General features: G+C 39.5%; 1 protein-coding gene across 1 annotated transcript in view; it reads right to left on the minus strand.

Moving 5' to 3' along the window:
- Csgalnact1 (chondroitin sulfate N-acetylgalactosaminyltransferase 1) overlaps window positions 1-22,928 on the minus strand; it is a gene marked incomplete at its 5' end in the record, with an annotated part of 168,602 nt that overhangs the window by 137,717 nt on the left and 7,957 nt on the right.

Consider the following 22,928-nt stretch of genomic DNA (forward strand, 5'->3'; position numbering starts at 1 on the left):
AAGAGGTGGCCCCCACCCTCCTGTGGATTTCTGCACACAGACTCACTCCTTGTCCAATCAAAACTCATCTTACTTCTCATATCCTGAGCCAGACCTCGTGGGGTCACTCAATCAAAAGCCGCTAGTCACCCTGTGACATATCTTAATTCTCTGCACAGTACTTCTCGAATACTCTTCTTGTCTATTTATTATTTCTCTCTCCCCACTAGAAGCTCAGGTCCATAAATGCAGCCGACATTCAGTAAGTGTTTGTTGAATCAATGAGTAGCAACTGAGAACCCTGATCTAGCTCACCCTCACCTGTCATGCTGTGCCGGTTTTGCATAAGAGCATCTCAAGGAGTCCATTCCCTCTCAGGAACTGAAAACGACCATTATCTTACAAATTTGCCAAACTTTAGGTTACAGTTATTCTTACTGAAAAATATTCTTTCTTACTCTCTAGAGAAAGAATACAACTACATATTGCTTTAAGGACTGACATCCAACTCTCAGAAAAGTTCTAAAAATTGATAAACATCATACAAAAATTATCAATATACCTGACTCCCATAGGAACTAATAATAAACAAACCAACCAACAAGTAGATCCCTCAGTCCTCTCTGACATTAACTGCGACCTCTCCGCACTGTAGCATGTCTGATTACCTGCCAGGCTATAACCAAGATATTCTTTAACGCCATGTAAATTGTTTTACAAATTGTATTTCTTGTCCTATGATTACATTAATTCGCATAATCACAAAGAGATGCCTTTCAAATTTAAATTCTTCTACTAGTCAACTTTAGTGAAAATAAATGAAAAGTTCAAAGGATACATAAGACAGATATTGGAACACTATTTTCTCTAGCCTCCTTTTTGGTTACTAAAGATGCAGGCACCAGCATATATTCAGTTTCAAGTTTCAAGCCTTGTCTAGTCTTTTGGTGTTCATTCCTAGTTACACTAGCGAAATCATCATCATGAAAATAATACCTTCCATGTTGTTGTGGGCTGAATGGTACTCCTGAAAAAATATTGACCACACCCTAATCCTTAAGAGCTGTGAAAACTACCTCATATGGGAAAAGAGTGAAAATTACCCTGTATGGTACAAAGTGTGGTTAAGTTAATAATCTTAAGAGGAAGCACTTATCCTGGATTATCTGAATTGCCCTAAATGCAGTCACATATATCCTTTTAAAGTAAGCAGAGGCAGTCTTGATCCAAAAGAGGGTGAGACCATGTGACCATGAAGCAGAGACTGGAGGGATGTGACCCGGAGCCACCAGAAACTGCAAGAGGCAGGCAATGGATTCCATGCTAGAGCCTTTGTGGTGAGAACAGCCCTGTGACACCTTGGCCTGTGACTTCTAGCTTTTATAACTTTTGAGAGAATGAAACTGTGGCTCTCCTAGTTAATGGCTGTCACAAGAGTCACAGGAAATTAACACACAATAGATTTTTTAGTATGTACACATAGACATTATGAAAGCACGGTACAAGCAATGTTACAGCTATGAAGAAATTTTTATTTCAAAGAAAATAAATTTCTTTAAGAATGACCTTCTAAGTAAGAATAACTTAAAAACATGGCGTTCTGTTCTTGTTATGATTTAAGGACACTTGTTTCATGTCTCTATGAAGTAGCTCTCTCTGAAGAAATACAAGTTCCCTCAGGGGGGAAAGGATAACATAAAAGAGAGTAACAGAGACTTCCCTTCAAAAATTCATGGAATCTTAGAGCTAAAACAGCCCTAGAAACATGTTTAGTGCCACTCCTTCTAGTGATGAGAAGACAGAGGCTCATGAGGAAGAGGCCAGGGAGACTTTCTGGCTCAGAGCCCTCTGCACATTTTGGCGCTGTCTTCAGAAAAATGAGGATAATACCCTTAATTCATTCGTCATCTTATTTCTTCCTCCATTAATGGGTAAATTTTCTCTGACAATGTAAACATTTCTTCGTCTTTAAGGTTAACACAAAATATGGGGCTGAAGTACAGATCGAGTTAAGTGAAAAGTCTCAGTGCTAGATGTAAGTGGGGAAGGGGACGTGATGAAAAAAAACCCTGTGATGATCATGGGCAGATCCTTGCTCAGAACCTGATTTCCACCAGCACAGACTTAGGCAAGTGTCAATTCTTGCAGTATTGGTAAGACAGGTCTGATGTACGTATTCCTACCCTTAGCCAGATCGCTTGGAACAGTGAAGTGTTCTACAAAGTACCATGCTGCTATCACAGTGCTGAAGGAAAAGTGAAAGGACACTGGAGACAAGCATATCGCACTTGACCAGGCAGTGGAGGACATGGTCTTGCTGTCAAGATGTGCAGGAGACACTGTGGACTACAGTGCTTTATCAGATCCTGATTTGCACTGCTGATGGGCTCTTCTCTGCAGTGCCCTGTGAATATGGCAAACTCATAAACACAAAGGATATGTTTTATTTTCCCTTATAGAGTCCAGGAAAGCACCCAGAACCCAGTAGGCTCTCAATAATAATATCACTTGTGATTTGAAAAGGCACTTAAAAATGAGTCACGGATCTGAGTATAGTGGTGCACTGCTGTAACTTCAACACGCTGGAGGACTGACGCAGGAGGAACGTAAGTTTTAGCCGAGCTTGAGAAAATTACTGACTTAGTGAAATGAGTCAGAAAAGGAGGACAGAAGAGGTGATGGGAGGGGTGAAGAGGAGAGGAGAACAGGAGGAAAAGGAAGAAGAAGAGGAAGAAGAAGAGGAGGAAGAGGATGAGAAGTGAAAAGAAAGAAAGAAAGCCAGGGAGCCAGCCCAGAGATGTAGCTCAGTGTAAAATCTCTGGGTTAAAGCCCCCATATCAAAAGAAGGGAAAAAAGTAATTGAGCTCTAGGTATGTAAAAATCACATTTTAAAATTAGAGCTAGCTTTTTTGATTGGGGGGAAACTGCTAAAAGTTGATTACTGACAATACTAAGTGTTGGCAAACATATGGATCAAGTGAAATTCATATACCTTATTGGTAGAGGAATCTAATTTATAGTCAATTTGGAAAACTGTTTATCAATGTGTTCTAAAGATAAAAAGATGGCCATGACCCCATAATCCAAGAACAGGCAAGTCTACCAGAAAACATGCACATGGATATCCAGAGAAGCTTTATTCAAAATAATCAAAACCTGGAAAACAAGTTGCTCATCAACAGTCAAATGCATTATTAATTGTAGTATAGTCAAGCAATGGAATACTGCACAGCAAGAAAAAAGAAAACTACTGCTATCTTCAGCAGCGTAGATCAACCTGCCAGACACAAAGAAGCCAGCATAACAAATACATATCTTACAATATTATCTGTATAAACTTCAAGAATGGGCAAAACTCACTCAAGATGTCAGATTCCATTAGAAGTCAGAATAGTGGTTATCCTGTGTGGGAGTGGTGGACATAGAGTCTTTTGGTGTTAGGAGGTTTCCACATCTTTATCTCTGTGGTGATTACTCAGGTATGTTCACATGTAAAACTTCACTGAGCTATACACTTAAGATTTGTGTATTTTACCCGATATAAGTTTTCCTCATTAGAAAGGTAAATAAGAAAAGGAAATGTTGGCGGTTTCCCAACATTTATGGGAGCCAATTTTCTTTAAACATATTTTTGTCGTCGGCTAGAATTTGAGTACACATTTGAAAAAATTCCTTAGCCAATCAAGTATGAACTAATCCTCTAGCCCTGGCACAGGTGTTCAGCCATTTTAACTGTCTCCACAGTTGACTCCTCAAAAGTCAACTCCTCAAAAGTCAACTCCTCCACAGCTGACTCCTCAAAGAGGAGCTCCAACCCAAATCCAGACACAAAGAGAGCAAGAGGTCATGAGGTCAGGCAGAGAAATGAGTGGTTCCTCCTATTCTGTACCTGAATAGCAAGGTGCTCAAAGCAGTGGCTTATGCTATTGCTGAGGGGTTGTAATAATTTAATAAGACACAGAGAAATGCCTCTGATTCTTCAAGCTCCATAAGACATTCATCTGTTAAATGCTTTATCTTATCTGAGCCAGGTCTTTACTTAAGACTTATTTTTTAGTGAGTCGCAGAGTCTAGAGTAAAAGGCATGTGAGGGGTATTACTGACATAAATCTGATGTTTGTACGATGAAAGTACAAACTACACCTAAGACCAGCCAAAAATCAGGATCAGAGAAAGACCCACTGCCAGCCGCCAGCCACCTCTTTTTTTAGGGGGAGGAAATGGCTAATATGGCATTTGCATTAAAAAGGTGCTAAACATATTTTAAGTTAAGGACTAAAGCAGAAAGGAGCTCTTCTGAAAGTAACACCAGATGAAAATTACCAATATGGTATTTGAAAAAATTCCCCTGGAAAGTCACCAAAGAAAGCATTAGCTTCAGCTGTCACAGTCAAAGCCCCTCAAAAAGTGACCTCAGTTATTTTAGCTATTTCACTTTTCAGAGAGTATTAAAGCAAACCAACAGTGCACCAGCAAAATGAGAACAGGAAGCAGATAGTGGCTACCTGAAAAACTCAGGTACAACAGGTCTCAAGTTCTTAAGAGATACTGTAAAGGCCTTGCCAGACTTACATACACAAGTTAAATTCATTTCCAAATATTTGGATTAAAACTCTCTGCCCCATGTTCACCAACAAGCAGGTCAGTATTTTCTCAGGGCCTTTATACTACTCCCTGCATGAATGGAATACACTTATCACATGTCACAACATAATTTCATGTTTTAAATATATACAATCATCCACCACCAAGTGCTTTTCTTATCTTGGAAGCAGCAAAATCTGCCAACTGGAAAAACACCCATGATGAAAACAACAAAAATTTGAATACCTTACCTTAAAAGAATAATTATGTTTTCCAATTTGTTTTAATTTTAGAGCTTTCCCAACACATCATAAATTCACTTTTGCCAGAAGAAAACCTAAATGTTTATCTGCCTATGAACTTTCATCTCCCAAAAGTTTAAAATGCATGCAATTAATTCCCTTTTCTTATCATTCTTCATAGCATGGAGTTAGGGTACAGTGTTAACGTGATTGGCTTGGGCATTTACCTGGAGAATTGATGAAACACACTTCAAGATGTGTCTGGGTGGATCATGGTGTCTTGGCCTTAACACCATCACCAAAGAACAGGGCAAGAAGAGAGAACGCCCGAGGAATGGATAAAAAAATGTGATATTTTTATACAATGGAGCATTACTCAGCTATAAGAAAAGATAAACTCGAGGCTTTTATAGGTAAATGGATGCAACTAGAGACCACACTTAGATCTTCACCTGGTCCCTCACCCGTTGCTCTCCAGCACTGTTGCTTCCTGGCCTCCAAAAGCTAAGCAGACTTGCTCCACCATGCCCTTTCACTATGATGTTTTCCCCATGGAATTCAGCTGGCCGTGAACTGAATCCCCTGAAAACATGAGCTAAATTAAACATCTCTCCCTTTGAACTGTGGGTGTCGGGTATTGTACCCAGTGATAAGAAAGCTGACTCATACAGATATGTTATAGTCAAAGAATAGTGTCTTAACACTGATTCTAACAGAAAAATCACAATAATTTTGAGAACAGTTTAACACAAGACATCAAGAAACCAAAAAAAAAAAAAAAAAGAAAAAAAGAAAGAAAGAAAGAAAAGATTCAAGGTTCTCCCTGGGAAACTAGCCTTCTCGGTGATTTATTCTCAAATATCAATAAAGGCAAAAAATGCCTTTCCTCGGCCAGCAAAAGGATCACTTAATGCGTGTATACAACTCGCAAAATACAAACAATAAATTATTCCAGTAGTTCAAACTAATTCTATTTACCCAACTATAAATAAAATTATTGATTATTTTACCATCTGGGTGGATAATTTTGGAAGGCATATGTCCCAGGCAAAAGAAAGAGAACCAAGTAGTAAATCGTTCAAATAGTATATGTTTATACACTTAATGTTTTATTATTTAGGGCCACTGATGGTAATTCACACTGAAGTTTCTCAAGGAAGTACATAAAACAAAAAGAAACTACTCTGTTCCAGTGAAGTGGAAAAATTTTGTAATGCGATATAGATGACTATTTTCTCTAGCAAACTGTCATGATCCCAAAATCTGTATTAAAAAGTAAGATAGGGCTGGGGATGCAGCTCAGAGGTAGGGCACTTGCCTAGCATGCACAAGGCTGCAGGTTCACTCCCTAACACCATCACCAAAGAACAGGGCAAGAAGAGAGAACGCCCGAGGAATGGATAAAAAAATGTGATATTTTTATACAGTGGAGCATTACTCAGCTATACGAAAAGATAAACTCGAGGCTTTTATACGTAAATGGATGCAAATAGAGACCATACTCATAAGTGAAATAAATTGGACCCACATGTGTAAACATCATATTGTCTCCCTGGTGTAAGAACATGAAAGAGTAAATCACACCCAAAATGTACAATAGATAATAGGAAAGGGAAAGAAATTGCTCAAAGGAAGGAACAACTGGGGTGAGGTAAAGAAGAAAAAGAAAGTACTAAGGCATTATATATATATATATATACACATATATATATGAATAGGTGGCATAACTGTACTGCTGATGTCTGGTAGTTTATTGAGGGGAACAGTTAATGATCAAAAGGTTTTTTTCTTATATTTTGACCAATTCTTTTTTTTTATTTTTTTAATTTTAAAAATAAAAGGAGGAAAACATTAACAGACAGACAACCTTTCACAAAATAGCAAAAGAACAGTACAGACAATATAGAGTTACAAACAAAGTGGTAGGAAATTAACAATGCTTGTTGTATTACACATTGATATCTTCAAAGTGGTTTCTCATGAAAACAGATAGAGACATGTAATTCTGCATGATTATATCTGGTAATCTGAGCAACTTATGTGAAGACAATTTGCAGTATAACAACCATTGGTGAATTCCCACCATCCTGTCTAGTGAAACTATGTATTGTTTCTAACGTTCTTTCAAATTATTACTTTCTTATTCCTTTTAATGGTTTGATCAATCTTCTATTCTTACATCTGGTAATCTGAGCAACTTCACTGAAGATAACAATATGTAATATAACAACCACTGTTAATTCTTATCATTTGGTTTGAAACCCTGTATCATTTTTAATGTCCTTGCCTTGTTTTGTTTATATTTTGCTATTGTTCTTTTTTTGTACTATTTTCTTTAAAATAAAAAAAAGAAGACAGAATAAAGGATTATGAATTACAACTGTATTTGTTAAAATCAATGGGAATGATATGAAAGGATAAATACATGAGGGGTTGGGTCAGTTAATTCAGATTGTCAGTTTTAACTGAAGTAAGAAACTCCTGGAGAGGTGTCTCTATTGTGAGGGCATTACTCTCATCAGTAGGTTAACCTATGGATGGGTGCACAGATGAATGGGCTATCAGGAGGTGGGTGCTAGCTGGAAGCTGGTCATGGAGAATATATGTGTATCCTAGCCCCTTCCTCTCTGGCACTTGTTCCTCTGCTGTCTGCTTCCAGCTACCATGAGGTGAACAATATACTCCTGCCATGCTTTCATACCACCACGTTTCTACCTTGCAGGCAATCAACCATGGAAAGCTCCGAAACCATGAGCCAGAAATAAACTTGTCCTCCTTTAAGTCGGAGGTGTCAAGTATTTCATCCTAGCAGTGGGGAAGTTAATACAAAGACAAAAGGTGAAGTGGACTTTCTGAAAGTGAGCTGTGCCTCCCAGCAGCAGACCATGGGAAAGAACACATCCCTCTGGCTGCAGCATGCTAAGGTTTTACTTTGATTTCAAGACACGAAAAAGATGAAGTCGGCTGGATCACCTTTTCTTCAGCCTGTTGCACTCAGCAAGTTACCCCTTACCCACTTCTCCACTCAAACATTAACTGGCTGAGTAATCAGAAAACTGAACAACTACCAGAATGTGAGTAAAACGTCTTCTTCTCTCCGCTCTTTGAAGCATCCATCGGTGGGTGAAGGGAAGTGGCCTTCCCTTGCTCTGGATGAAAATTCTGCCAGGTTCCAGGACCTTTCTGTTCACTCAGAAATCACTAAGTCACTTAAAATAATAAAGCATTTCAATCCCTTTTAGTAATCAGTATTTAGAGGTCCATTTCCCCATCTAGGGCTGGACTGGTTTCAGACTAAGTCTTGGGTAGGCTTCTCTCTTCACTGCTGTTAGTTCCGTCTAGCATTGGTGTGCAAAGGAGGAAGAGATGAGAGTGAGATAGCTCTCACTATGACTGGTTGCATATAAACTGGCAGCCCACTTTCTAGGCCTGGTAAACAATTAAAGGTCATCTTGTCCTGTACGAATCACTCCCAAGAAGCGTTGGGAGATGTCTCTACTTCCAGTCCTCTGACCTAGGTGAAGGTATATTAGTGCTATGTTCCTTTGCGACAGCTTCCACAGCCTCTAGGAATCCACCATCCATTTCCAGCCTCTTACTCTTAGGGTCCCTCTACAGGGTTCAGTTTACCAGAAAAAACCAAGCCATGCTTGCTGCCCTCTTGCATGTGGTCACCTCTTTTTCTTACCTTGTGCAGTCACTTAGCCTCATTTTGTTTGACAAAGGCTCCAGGGGGACCCTAACAGGACAGTCACCTATGTTGTATACCACCAGTAAAAGTCAGCCCATCTCTCTCAGCCTGAGGTTCAGGAGCTCAGCCCCCACGTGGTACCCCTCCAGCTGAGGGAGCTGGGGAACTGCACCTCACTCCCACCCCAAAAGGCTGAGGATAGGAGCACTCTGTGTCTAAAATCTTCTTGTCAAGAATCCCATCTCCTCTCCACCATCTGACCATCTTAGAGATGTGGGCTTGGCTTTCAAAACCATCTTATCCACCAACTCACACATCTACTGAATTTGGATCCTAGGTGGAAAATGCAATTTTAAAATTCCACCATATCTCCCCTCTATAACGAGAGTAGCTGAAGAGACTGAACTTACTGAGAATTAAATGTGTTGATATTTTTTTTCAGTAACTGCTACTACTATTTCCTTTTCACTCTGGGAAGTGAGTAGCCTTAAATATCAGTCTGTCCCAAAACACTTCAGTCAATTTTTATTACTAAAACAGTTTGGTGTATATAGTACCACTTAGATAGTATCCCTATCTAAAAATAACTGAACTGGAATCAGGTCAAATCTCTGAATTTACCTATCAGCATACAGGTAATACCAGGGATAGAGAAACAAGTAAAATGGAACCATTCAGAAGCAATCAGTCAAAATGGAAAGGAAAAATCAGTCATTTTTCCTTTTTACAACTGTAAAGACAGTAGATTTTATTTTAACGTTACATGAAGGTATTATAGAGATCTGAACACAGAGTTAACAATACTGTAATTTACATCATTTTTACTTGTTTAAATACTTTTTCTTAGTGCTTATTAATTTTAAAAATATTGAGCTTTAATGTACTATTTTCATACATGTATATGGTATATTTTGATAGTATCCATCCCCTCTATTAAAGAAGATAAAGCTTTCTATAATGCAAATACCCATTCTTCTCCATTAAATCAAGGTCATGAAGAAAAAAGCAAAATAAAGGACCAATCACACTTACAAAGCACAGTAATCAAATGCGAAATGTGGATCTTGCTCATATACACATTTTAAAAGAAACAATAGAAAAAAACCCTTTGAAACTACTGAGGAAATGTAAATAGTGATTGGGTATTATACGGTATAAAGGAAATAATACTAATTTTCTTAGGAACAATAAGGAATAATGGTTCTGCAACAGAAAAAAAGTCTTTATTACAATTGCATAGATAAGTATCTACATGTGAAATGGTACAATACCTGGTACTTGTTTTAAATTATTCATGTAAAAAATTTTTAAATAAAGTTTAGGAGGTTAAAATGAAATAAGGTTTCAAAATTTTGCTAACTATTAAAGCTGGATGATGTATTTATGAGATTTCATACTCTACTTTTGTGTATACATACAGATTTTAATAACAAAAAAAGTTTTTAATAAAATGGTCCATGTTTCAATCTCATTCATTTCTGTTTTCTTTTTTGCAGAGCAGGCTAGGCTGGTGGTCTAGTGGCTCAGACAGCAGAAGGTGGGCAGGCAGAGGGAAAGAAAAGGGGTACTCTCTCCTTCGCTGTGCTTCAGCAGTTACCATCCTACAGTACTCATTTTCCTTCTTGGTATTCCATTCTTTTACATGGCTGACCACCCACTGCACAGGTGGTAAGCTTGCTCTTGCCTTCCCATCGGTCATCACAGCTGACAGAGATAGAGGCCAACAAGTGCTATTGGCAGGGATCTTCATTCTATACAGCTCTTCTGGGCATTGATGATGGTCTTGTGTTAGACCTGGTTGTATCTTCCAGTTGGCCCACAGCTCGTGGAATCAAGCCACATTTTTTTTATATGAGAGACTTTCTGTCCCACCTACTGACAGCCCAAGCTAGTCTTACCTCCAGGGATAAGGCCATATGTTGGACTGCCCATGAGTGGGATCCCACCTGAATACCCCTCAGAGGCCATGAATTTGCAGGGGCTGGCTTGCTTCTTCTACAATTTGTTACACCACCTTAACTTCTCTTACCAACTCTCTTCCCTATGCTCCATGAATACTGGGGCAGGTGAGCAAGCACCATTGCTCAGTAGACATCCAATAAGAGAGCACACAAGTAGTCTGACCTTTTCATATACCTCATGGATTCCTTGAGCATTCTCATGCCCTCCACCCCTACCTCAGCTCAGAAACATGCAAATATACAAACGCTTTAACCCCTCTTCTCCCCTGTGGGAGAAAGAATGGTAAATGTTCTTCACAATGACTGTATTTCACACACACAAAAAGCACTTCTCCTTCTGTATCCCAGGTCTCCAATACCTGCCTTCTTTACCTGGAAATCAAATGGGAATTCTTTTTGGCCTTGGAGAATGTAAAGTTCTCAATAGGATGGTAGTTCTACTGTTTGGGCAGGGGTTGTGGTTTAAAAAGATCTCAGTTAGTAACTTCCACCACCCTGTTGCATCTATTAGGAATCAAATTTTCATACCGAGTAACTAAAATACAAAAGCAAGTGAGCTACTCCCATTGGGTTTGACGTAACAGGAATGGGTGTGGGTCCAGGATCTGCCACTTCTCAGATGTCTGACTTGAGTAAGAAGCTAGACCAGAGTTTGGAGTTAAGACTTTGTGACTTTAATTGTAAAATGAGAGAGGTGACTGAGATGATTCCCAGATGTGTTGGACCGCTGGGAGCCAATGACTGAACCAGCTATTGGCATCACCTCACAGAAGACAGGAGTCCAACCCTCTGCCGCAGTTAATTCAAATGTAAAATAAAGAGCTAGTTGCCGTGCAAGATAAACGAACCCTGTAGGTGTGGCTGCACTGAATGGAGTGGTGGAAAAAATTATGCCAGCCTCCTCTCCTGCTTTTACTCTGCAGCTGGACTGGTGCGTATTCCAGATCAGCTACAGCCTCCAAGCTCAGGTGCAGGTGGCCCCGCAGAGGCCATCCCTGAGGCACACAGTAACACATGGGCTACAGATGCCACAGTTAAAGTCTATTCCCCTAACTATTCACTATGCCACTCGCATTTAAAGTGAAAATTTATCATAATTTCTACGTTATCTCTCCCAAAAGCCCAGCCCTATTATTCAAACTAGGTCAGCACACAGCCAACTGAGAGGACTATACGATAAATCATTGTAGTGGGCATATGGTCATGCTCTGGGACATGGTATGTACACTTCTTCTATTTAGAAATAACCACCTATCCCAAGGAAAAAGCATTTATTTTCCCAGCTCCCCCTTGTATTTAGAGTGAACTATTATCTGTGCTCTTTATGTAGAAAAGTTAACTTTAGGTCACTGTATTTGCAGGCAGTTTGGCCCATATTTTAATACACAAGTAATGAATAGATTCTGTACAGCAGGACAGGGGAATGGAACATCTCTGTGTTACTCATGGACTTACACAAGTTTGTGTATGTGCGTGTGTGCGTGTGGGTGGGATACTGCTTCAACACTACGCTATAAGCTCCCATGTTTCTCAAACAGTACTGACCCTAGCTGACTCCACTTTCTCATCCCTGCGTTCCTCAGTCTGACTTCTGACTTCTGTCTCCTGTGCATGAAAATTGTCTTTCCTAAGGCCAACCCTGGTTTTCCCGTTGCCAAATCCCCAAAATATTTTTGGTCCCCACCTATCTGATCTCTACACTCTGTAAATACTGTCTGTTACCTGTTTCTTCCTTCCACAACACTTTTGCTCTGCTTCCAAGACACCACCCATCCCTGAAGACCCCTGGTAAATATCCCATGCCTTCAGTTCGGACCCTGGTGAGCTAAGCCTTGTAAGTCAGGCACACAAAACAGGCCAGACTGAGCCTCCACTGAAATCTTAATTGTTGAGTATCTCTATGATACTCAACCATGATCTCCTACCATGCAGACAGAAGGCTGCTACTGTAGATATTTAATGTTGGACCTACTAAATCTTCTCTGAAGAAAGATAACAAATACCATGCAAATATTTAAATATTTCACGGCAGGTACATGATAAATAATTAAAAAGCATGAGAGAAGGCAAAAACAAATGACTAAAAATCATGTAATTAAGATATTACAATGATCAAAAAGTAACTTTAACTTAATTATTAAATTCTAGAATACAGATTAAAGATGGACAATTTTCCTGGATACTTAGGACCTATGGGGAAAAAAAGTAAAAAGGAAACAGAATAATTGAAATTAAAAACTCAGAAAAGTTTCACACAAGATTTGATAGCAAAAAGGCTCTCAAAAGAATGAAATAGATATTGACAGAAAATTTTTAATCAGAAGCACAAAGGGAAAGCAGAATTAAAAATACAACAAAATGAACTCAAGTAACATGAGACACGCATCAAACTACTAAATATACACAATTGGAATCCCAACGGAGAAAGATAACAAGAAAGAAGCAAGAGCTTCAGAGATAGTTGACCGCAGACCTAAGATGCTCAATGAAACCCACCTAAGAAATATAAATATAATACAAAGAAAACAATCTTAAAGCCCAGCACAGGAAAACTAGTAAAAATCAAATATAAAGAGAAAATCTTAAAAGCAGCTTCAATCGGGGAGGAGTAGGGGAGGAGGCAGTAATGGCAGCTATGAATACATTGGTTAGGCCTAACTTAGTTTCATGCTAAAATATGAAAATGGGATAGACTCTCTCACCCGAGGCAGATGAAGAATAAAAGCTTCAATAATGCCCCTCTTACAGTACCATAATCAAAACACGACGCTAATTTGGAGGAGAAATCTGCTAGACATCAATTGTGGCATACAAAGTTTTTGTTTTGTTTTGTTTTCAAAACCTGTCACTTTCATTGTGTAGAAAGAAGAGATTTTTACAGAAATCTGATGCTTCTCAGAATCCTAGAATGAACACAGAAGATGCCACTCTTGCGCATCACCGGCATGCTGATACATATTCATCACGGCACTTTCCAGGAACCCAAGGCCTTTGAAGCCGAGAATAAAGATGAGTCATCACGGTGAGTCTACACAATCCCCTACCATGCAGACAGGAGGCTGCAACTGTGGATATTTAATGTTGGGCCCATCATAACTTCAAAGGAGTCAGAAGTATATTTGATTTGCCCAACTTAGGAAAGTATTCATTTTGGTTAACCGGAAAAGAACTCAAGTGCAAAAGCTTAAAGGTGATTTTATTTAAAGGTAATCATGCAGCAGCCAAAGCTGATTTGAATTATTTCTCTTACTCAAGGGAGTCCTGGAAATGCTGGGTCCGAAAAACAAAACTTTAAAACAGAAATGTCATATAACTTAGCTTTTTTTTCAAGTAGACCATGGATGTCACAAGGCACTGCAAGGACAACAGGCCTCCATTTGTGGGGACTGTAGACCACACCTTGATGAATGAGAGCCTATTAGCAGAATATCAGTAAAGTGTTCTAATGATTCAAAGCAGTAAAATCTTATGACAGCGTGGGAATCAACTGACTTTTGCTGAAAGTGACTACCTAGACCATTCAAACTTGTAATGTACATTAGCAACACCGTGGTATGCAGATTAAGAAAACACTGTTGCTTATTTTCTCTGTCCTGACTTTTTAATGTAAAGAGACTGAGAGTATCTACTAAAGTCAACATTTTCTATAGCTCCTCTGTAAAGGAAATCATCTGCTTCAGAAATGATACGCATGATCTAGATTTGATCAACTGAGTAATTTATCACGGTGGCCATGGTATTGGTTTAGAAATGGACACATGACCTAGTCACAGCCAAAGAGAATCAGTAGTGGGCAGTAGTACCAGGAAGACTGGGAAAGGTATGCTCACTCTTCAGCTAGACTTAAATCTAAAGATGGCGTGACCTTTTCCTCCACCAAAATTGAAGTCAATATAAAGAGCAGAAGGAAGAGATCTCCTGGGTCAAGCTATCCTGGAAGCCAGGTGTCCCTGCATATTTGTAAGCCAATACATTCCTTTCATTGCTTGAGCCAGTATGAGCTGGGTTTTCTATCCCTGAACTAACAAGAGATCCATAATATGCTCCCTCTGGTGAAAGGCAGCCTTTTTAACAGGTACCAGTTTGAGGAGCCTCTAAGGACTTCCCATCCAGAAGCCCTGGAAAATGCAGTGGACCAGCTGCCAGGTTGCTCCTGCAGGACAACCACTGACAAGGACACACACTTTGAAGAAAGAAAAACCTCTACATGGCCCTGGATCCAGTGAAAAGCTACAACTTACATACGGTACAAGACGAGCTTCCAATAGTAAATAAAAGTAAGGTCTTTTGATATCATTCTAAGTGACATATTCCTTGAATTTAACAGGCTACCAAACCTTTCAGTCCTTTCTAGTAATAATAAGTGTATTTCAGAAAACTGCACTCAATTTTCATTAATCAAAACTGTTATAAATCTAATCATTGGGATAATATGCCTTGCTTAGGATTAAGCTCATTTGCAGGCATTCGGCTTCAGGTTATTTTTATTCGGCAGTCACCTCCCTACAACCATGCACAAGCCACAAAGCCTCTGCATTCGGGTTGAAACTCACAGCAAAGAACTGATAATGCTTCTCAGTAACTGAACAACAGGAATAATATTTCAAAGGCTTCCAAACGCTGCTGGCCACCTGCTCGTACTTTGGGTTTAAGAGGACTCAGACCAACGAGGCTGAACACTGACAACCAGCAATCCAAGCAGCCACATCCTCTGGCCTATGTTTCTGTTGCATGGTAGTGACTGAAGGACACTTCAGAAGCACAAATTGGGCCAAGCTTAATAGCCTGCTCCATTAATAGGCTCGGCTAAAGTGTTTCTTAAGAAACACTAATACAAAATGAGGAGTAAAGAAGTCATGTCTGCTACCCACCAGCCTTGGGACTTCTTAAAGATCATTCATGCACCTGTGCAGTTTTTTTCATCTGCAGAACACAAGAGTCAAAGTATATGATCACGTCCAGAACAAACTCTGGAGAAGTCTTGTGATCTGTAAGCCCACACAGAGTCGTGTGCCTCCCAAGTAATGTTCTTTGGTATTTTGCTATTCCATAATGAAGTCAGTCAACATTAGTCGCACTGCACTTTTTCATCTCTATGGTGGTTTCTGTATTAAAGCGTCAAACTGAGTTGAATAAATTTTGGAGTTTTCCTGACACAGTAAGTCTTAGCTTAGAATTTTAATTAAGAGAAAGCTTAGGCTAACAGTTAACTTTGGATCAATATTTATTTTACTAATATTACCTTCACATTGCAGGGTGATATTCTATTTCCTCCAGGAAATTTTTCATATCATTATAACATTCTACCTAATGCTACTAAATTCTAGACATAAGACACACTGCTAATGAACACTATTAAGTGTCTATGCAAAAATACAAAAAATAAAAAGAAGTATAACCTAAATATTCTTGGTGCAAACAAATAAATGGATCTTCTGACCTGCCACCATATTATTTTCTTTCGGAGTGTGTCTGACAATGACTTCTGACAGAAATCAGTCTGAATCCACAGCTGACGGTAATACGCAACAGGCATTAAAGCACTGATTATAAAGCATGTCTATTTCTCTCTTGCCATCCAGCTCAAATGCAAAGATCTTTTGCAGCAAAACTGATGGCTGTAGCAGTATGGGTACCAGCTATAGACAGACAGCAGGACGGGGCAGGAGACATCAAAGTAGATTTTGGATAGATTTAAACTTGAATTCTAGCACCATCGCTTTCTGCCACAAGTTGTTCTACTTCCCTGAGTCTCCACATCTCATGTTTATTTAAGGAGCTAATAAGAAGTATACTTCCCAGGGCCGTTGAAGAAAATAAAGGAGGGAACTCTCTATGTAAAGTAGATTCCCACCCTCAGGCAAATCCCTTCAGAGCCCCACAGAGAGACAATGCAGAGCGACAAAGGATCTTTCCCTCCAATAGGGCTGCTTTCTGTTAGAATCTATACTGTCTGATAACTATCACCATGGTTTCTGTGACAAGGCTAGTGTCTTAGTCCACTGTTTGTTACTATATCAAGTATCTGAGACCAGGTGTTATAGTTTAGATCTAAAATATCCCCCGAAAGGGTAATGTGTTCAGAAGTGTAGTTTTTGGGAGGGACTGGATCATGGGGGTGCTATACTCATCAGCAGATGAATCCATTGATGACTTCATAGCTGAATGTGCTGTTTTGAGGTGGGGTCTGGTTAGATGGGGATCACTAGCACCCTGATCTCTTGCAACAGTGGAAAATGAGCGTATGGAATAAAGTTGTCAGACATATCCGCTCCAGCAGAGAGGGGCCAAGGGATCCAAGGACATCCAAACCCTTACAGCATCTCAGTATTCTCCAAAACAAGTCCGGTCCCCTCAGAAACAGTGCATAATGGAGACCCTTTGGAGCCCTTACAGACCAGAAACAGAGCTTAGAAACTTCTTCCATACACAGTAATTCCCAACCTCTGGAATCTGTGGCACTTTATCAGAATTGCAAGTGAAATCTACAGACTGGAGATGTGGGGCATCGGCCTGGGCATCTGTATGGTTTTAAATCTCCAAATCACCTCACTCATAGCCTTAGACTAAGCCAGTGTTTCCCTCCCTTTGATCTTGAGATTTGATACCATGATTACATCTGCAGGGAAACACAGTATGGTGACAAAATCCACTTAAGAGAGTTCTCACATTCTTGCCTTAGGATTTTCCTGAGTGTACATTTCTGGGGTTCAAAGAGGATCAATTGTTAAAGACTGACTCCACTTGTAGAATCAGGTGATAAAGATCCTTTTTGCCACATCTCCTCACCGGGGATGCTACTCCAAACAGCTCAGTAGTTTTCTAACTTGATCTTCATACAAATAAGCAAAAGTAACAAATATATACAAATTACCAAGTTGCCAATGAATCTGTATGCATATCACTACATTTCTTGGAATACAGTTGTCAGACATATCCATATTCTTGGCAGTACCGGATCTTCTCACATACAGAGGATGTCATGGAACCCCATGTGATATTATTCTAGTAGTTAAACTCAAGGGAATGGAGAACATGTAAGAGGGAGCTTTAAAAGGACTTAGATGCCAGTTATGAAGAACAAGCCTTTCCTTCATTTTCCTCCCTTGGGGGAGTCAGAATTTTAAACACTCAACACAAGTAAAAGACCCCTATGACTGGTTTCACATTTGTACCCCTTTGTAACCAGTTACAGATATCTAAGAGCAACAACAAAATACCATAAGCAGGGTATTCAGTTCATAATGACAAAACTACGGTTATCACAATCATACATTCAGTAGCATACTGTCACCAATGGAAGCTCATTACAGACATTATTTATCTCTGTAGATTACTGTTTGATCCTTTGGAACATATGAATAAAGTTCACCTAGGCAAACTTAAGAGTCCTGTCAGAAAATGAATTCCCTAAATGTAACTATTTGCCATAAATTCATTGTGTCCATGCACTCGGTTGACAAGTATGTTCTTCCTTAGGTCCCAGGCAATGGCCTAGGAGTTGAAGTGTAACAAATAACAGATCTTTTAAAAAAAACTCTGCCCTCACGAAGCTTTTACTCTAGACCTAGGAATCCAAATGTTTAATGACTGTTATTTCCATTTTCTTGTAGGGTTTATTTACTTTCATAAGTCCTCTTACCCTTTTTTGTTTTGTTTTGTTTTTCTCGGTACAGGGAATTATATTCGAGACCTTGCATTTACCAGGCAGACACTTGTGCTGCTGCGATATACCCCTGGCCTTAGTCCTCTTATTCTTTGATCATAAAAATCCTGAAGTGTTAAAGCTAAAAGTACTTCTGCAGCTCTCCTCAAGACATGAGTTTCAGACAGGTGGGAGGGAGACCCAGGTCCCAGCTGTGCTTGAAAAGATGACATTGATGATCCCCTTATATCTCCCACCCTCGGTTTCCTCATGTGTTAAAAGGGACTGGATTAGGGTCAGTTCAAGCCCAGCAGTTGAGGGACACTTGGAAAGACATGGGGGATGAACAGCATTCTGGTTCACACAACTGAACAGGCTCAAGAATGCTGAAAATCCTGTGAGTCACAGGATCATGGACCTTCTGAGGGCTGTGATCTACTGACACAATGCTCAGCATCCTTTTCCCGACATCCTGCCTTTCCATGCTTTTAAGGTTGTCTAGAGTGTTGTGCTCCCTGATTTCCATTCCTTGGTTTATGCAGTGGATGTGCCTTAGACAGAAGAACCATATGCCATGATCTTCTCCTATAAAGACTTTGACCTGGATACACCAAGCAGCTTCTAGTTATCATTCTAAAGCCAGGGAAAATTTCAGAGTACCACCAGATTCTCTTCATGAAAGTCTTTTCAGGCTGGGGATGTGGCTCAGTGGTAGAAGTCTTCCCTTGTATACACAAAGCCCTGGGTTCAATCCCCAGCACCACCAAAAGAAAAAAAAGAAAGTCCTTCCATAACTGAAGCTCAAATCAATAAAATTAAAATGGTCGTATCAGTTAGATTTAATTTCTACTAGGATCCAGCTATTTTGTGTAGCTATTGTATCTTGAAATAAAAAGATATAAATCTTATTATGATACCAGTTTTTAGAAGATGTATAGCATTCACCCAAAGCCTGAAGTGGATAATGCTAAAATATTTTTACAAAAAAAAAACCCAACTAATCCAGAAAAAATGGGCAGTCCGTGAGTAAAACAATATGTGAACCAACTCAAACAGGTTAAGTAAGAAAATCTTAACACATAAACAGTGTAGTTAATGTAGTTAAAACAGGCATGGTAAAACAATTCTTTTCTTCCCTAGTGAGCAAAATACAATAAAATACAATACAAGAGGTTATAATCAGCCCTCTCAAGTGGAGAGATATATACAAAAATAAGACTTTTCACCTTCCTCCAATTATGTCAAAATACTGTCCTAATAGCTGTATAATACATAATATTATTTATTATCTTTGCATCCTGCCCGTGTGTGGTAGCAGTATCATATCTCTCTTTATAGTCATTTAATCCCTAACCTTCCCTAAGACACATATTTGGATGGCTGAAAGGTTATAAAACATGCCTAGAGTCTCTTACCTAAATTAGTGGTTCCCAGTCTATGCCATGAGGTACCCTTACATGCCAAGGAATGTGGTGCTTTAGCATATTTCAAGTTTTGAAGCAAACTGTAGTGATGCTGGACATCATACAAACTACTGGCTCTGGGCAGCTCACATCTGCAACATTAGATTGAGCTACAATCCTTTTGATGGTTATCACAGTTTGCAAAACTGCCTTTTCAGTGCTTGCTATAATAAAAGGCAATCACTGTGCAAAATGAGGTGAGGTCTCATTTGATTCAAGGGTTAGGATGTGTCATGCCCTAAAAAGGTACACAGATATAATGAGACAACTGGGGTTATCAAAGAATGGGGCAAAACTATTATTTTTCCTCCACCTTATAATACTATTTTTTCAGTTATTAAGTTGTTAGAATGTAAGTTCTCATACTTGACAGATGTTTCTTAATTTTAAAAATGGCTGGGCATTTCTGTTGGTCAGTGGGAAAAACGAATGAGATAATGGTACCAGGAACCGAGAGTGGGTAAGGGCCCCTGACCTGAGCCTCTTGGTGGATCTCCAAAACAGGGAGGAGAAAATGAAGGATCCTTTTTCAAAGAGAAGATATTTGGGGAAGAAACACACTCCTGGAGCCCTCCTGGGGAAGCTGCCACAGCAGGAAGAGCTGCAGGAGTCACTGCAAGCAGCAGAAGGGCAGGACCACCCAGGCAGCGGCTCACCGAGACACACAGCTGCTGCCACCTTTGCTTCTGCAAGCACAGAAGGATCACTGAAATATACACTAAATACAGCACAAAAGTTCTGAGTGCTTTCCGTCACTAGTCTGCAGTTCATCATTATGACTTAAAAGTGTGGTTCTTGAGAATAAATCACCAGGATATAAGATATCAGCTTTCTGTAAAACATCAATGATAGTCACTTTAGCTCCCTTTCAGCCCTTTATATTCATTCATCTTCAATTTACCTACCTGAGGCTCTCACCACATTACAAGATTACGTGACAGCTTCACTATGAGCCAGACATCTTAATTGTAAAGAGGAAGTTTTAGAATGCTTATTCCACTCTGGGTTGGTAACTGACTGATAGATACCCCAAAAAAAGAGAGATCAAAGCAACTTATTTCCTATTCGTTTAAGGAGAAAAAAAGAAAGTACATTGTGAAGGCATTAGACATCATTTTGGGTCATCCTAATTAACACTGCCAGTGAGCAACAGATAGATACCATGTGCCTGCAGATGTGGCAAGTGATCAGAACATGTTATCATGTAGAAGACTTCATGCTAAGAATGCGTAACCTCAATCCAATTGTAAGAATTATTCATCTAACCCAAAGAATACTCTTTAAAAGAACAAAACACGATGTTCTTCAAAAGCATCATGTTCACAAAAAGAGAAAGAGAGACCATGAAGTGTTTCCGATTAAAAGAATATAGAGACATAACAATTAACTGGAATAGCAGATTTTGGTAATGGACAGGAACAAATGTTATAAACATCATTATTAAATCAATTTACAAAATTGGAATACAGATAGTATATTAGAAAAATTTAAGTGTTAAAAGGTGTATATAAAGGGGGATTACAGAAAGCACAGATGAAAAGTAAATGGTATGAATAGTTAATAACAGGTTCATCTGGGAGAAGGGTATATGAGTGTTCTTTGCATTATTATTTTTGCAAATTTCTTACAATGTGGTGTTATTTCTAGAGAAAAGATTTTCAAGAAGTATCATGTCTACTATATTTGGATGCGAGAAGCCAATCGCTTAAGTAATTAAGCAGAATATTTGCACCATCCATCAAGGACCAGTGTATCAGAAATCACTGGTCTTGTTACAAGAAGCTCACTATGAATTCGTAGCGTGAGGGTAGCAAGCAGAAGTGGTTACCAGAAGTACCTATCAGATAACCACAGGAATAGGTATCAGCCATGAGGCTGCTGAAGGCGCTATAATACACGACATGCAGAGAGAGTGAAAAGGATGGAAGAGGCCAAGCCTGAAACACAGTGGCTGAAGGCAGCCTCACTGCTGAGGTTTGCCACATGGAAGTAAAGTTGGTATCATGTGGACTGCTCCTGTGGGTGGCCCACAGCACTGAGCTCCCCTAATGAGTCAGTAGCTGTGGAAACTAGGGTTCCTGTTTGCTCCCCAGCAACCCCAGAAGACTGATACAGGTGGATCCACGTCCACACTGTGGGATGTAAGTTCCAGCTAATCATTCCATCCCACACTGGGAACTTCCACCCGACAGAGCCATGCTCAAAAGACAGAAGTTTATTCTTTTAAAGGTGTCTGTAGATCTCTTTACAGGGTGTGAATAAGAATGATTTTTATATTACATCAAACAAACTGGAGCCCCAGTACAGAGAAAACAGGCATCTGGATTTAAAAGATACCTGCAGCTCATTACAGTCCACCAAGATCATCACTAGACACTCTCCAAGAATTTGTCTGCGGCACCATATGGGGACTAGTTCTGTATTCCTTCTGCACAGGACGGGCAGGAGGTTCCTCTTCCTGCTCCTGAGGCTCATGTCCTGTGCCCTTTCTTCACTTGTCCCTGAACTATAAGTTCTCTCCCTGTCCATGCTTCTGGGCTGCCCCTTGAAGATGACTGTCACATTCCTCCCTGTATCCTCAGCATCTCCAACGCTGTCTGCTCACGGTAGACATTCAACCTAATCTGTGTTTAATTAATTAACTTATGAAAAAAGTAATTGAATTCTTCCAAGCATGCAAGCTGGGAGAAGAAACGGAAGTACTGAGCAGAGATTGCTTTCTCCATTTAGAATAGTACAAAAGTTTATATTCTGTTAGTTAATACTGATAACAGTGTATCGCATACCTACTATGTTCAAGGTATTTCCCAATCATTATTCTGAATCCTTACAACTCCAAAAGATACCATTCACTTCCTTTCTTTAAATAGAGAAATAAAGTGCAGAGGGAGTAACTGGTGCTGGCTCACATAGCTAACTGGAGACAGCAGGGAGGTTCCTAGGACCCCTGTAATCTAATATGCCTCTCAAAACAGGCCAGAAATGGCTACAACACCAAACTGGGGAATAAAGTGGGGGAAAGCTGTGGACAGAGTCAAATATATCTTTAAATTAAAGAATCAGAAACTCACCTGAAGAGAAATGCTTAGATAGACCCTCAGTTTGCTTTTAAAGAGAAGACCATCAGGACGTATCCTATAAGGACAGCAACATGCAGACTTAGAACACTGGTGTCTGTATTTCTGGTTTTGTTCCTCAAACCACAGTGAAACAATCTGACAAAAGGTAATTAGAAATGTAGTAAACAGGATAACCAAGAGTGCTTTTGGGAATACAATTTGTACTCTCTGGAAGTTAACTACTTTCTTTCATTCCTGTACAGTACTTTTGAATCTTGTTTCTCTCGTGAATTTTTGCAGAAAG

Source organism: Chinchilla lanigera, unplaced genomic scaffold (assembly GCF_000276665.1).
Source record: "Chinchilla lanigera isolate Chin_1 unplaced genomic scaffold, ChiLan1.0 scaffold00002, whole genome shotgun sequence".
Classification (NCBI taxonomy): domain Eukaryota; kingdom Metazoa; phylum Chordata; class Mammalia; order Rodentia; family Chinchillidae; genus Chinchilla; species Chinchilla lanigera.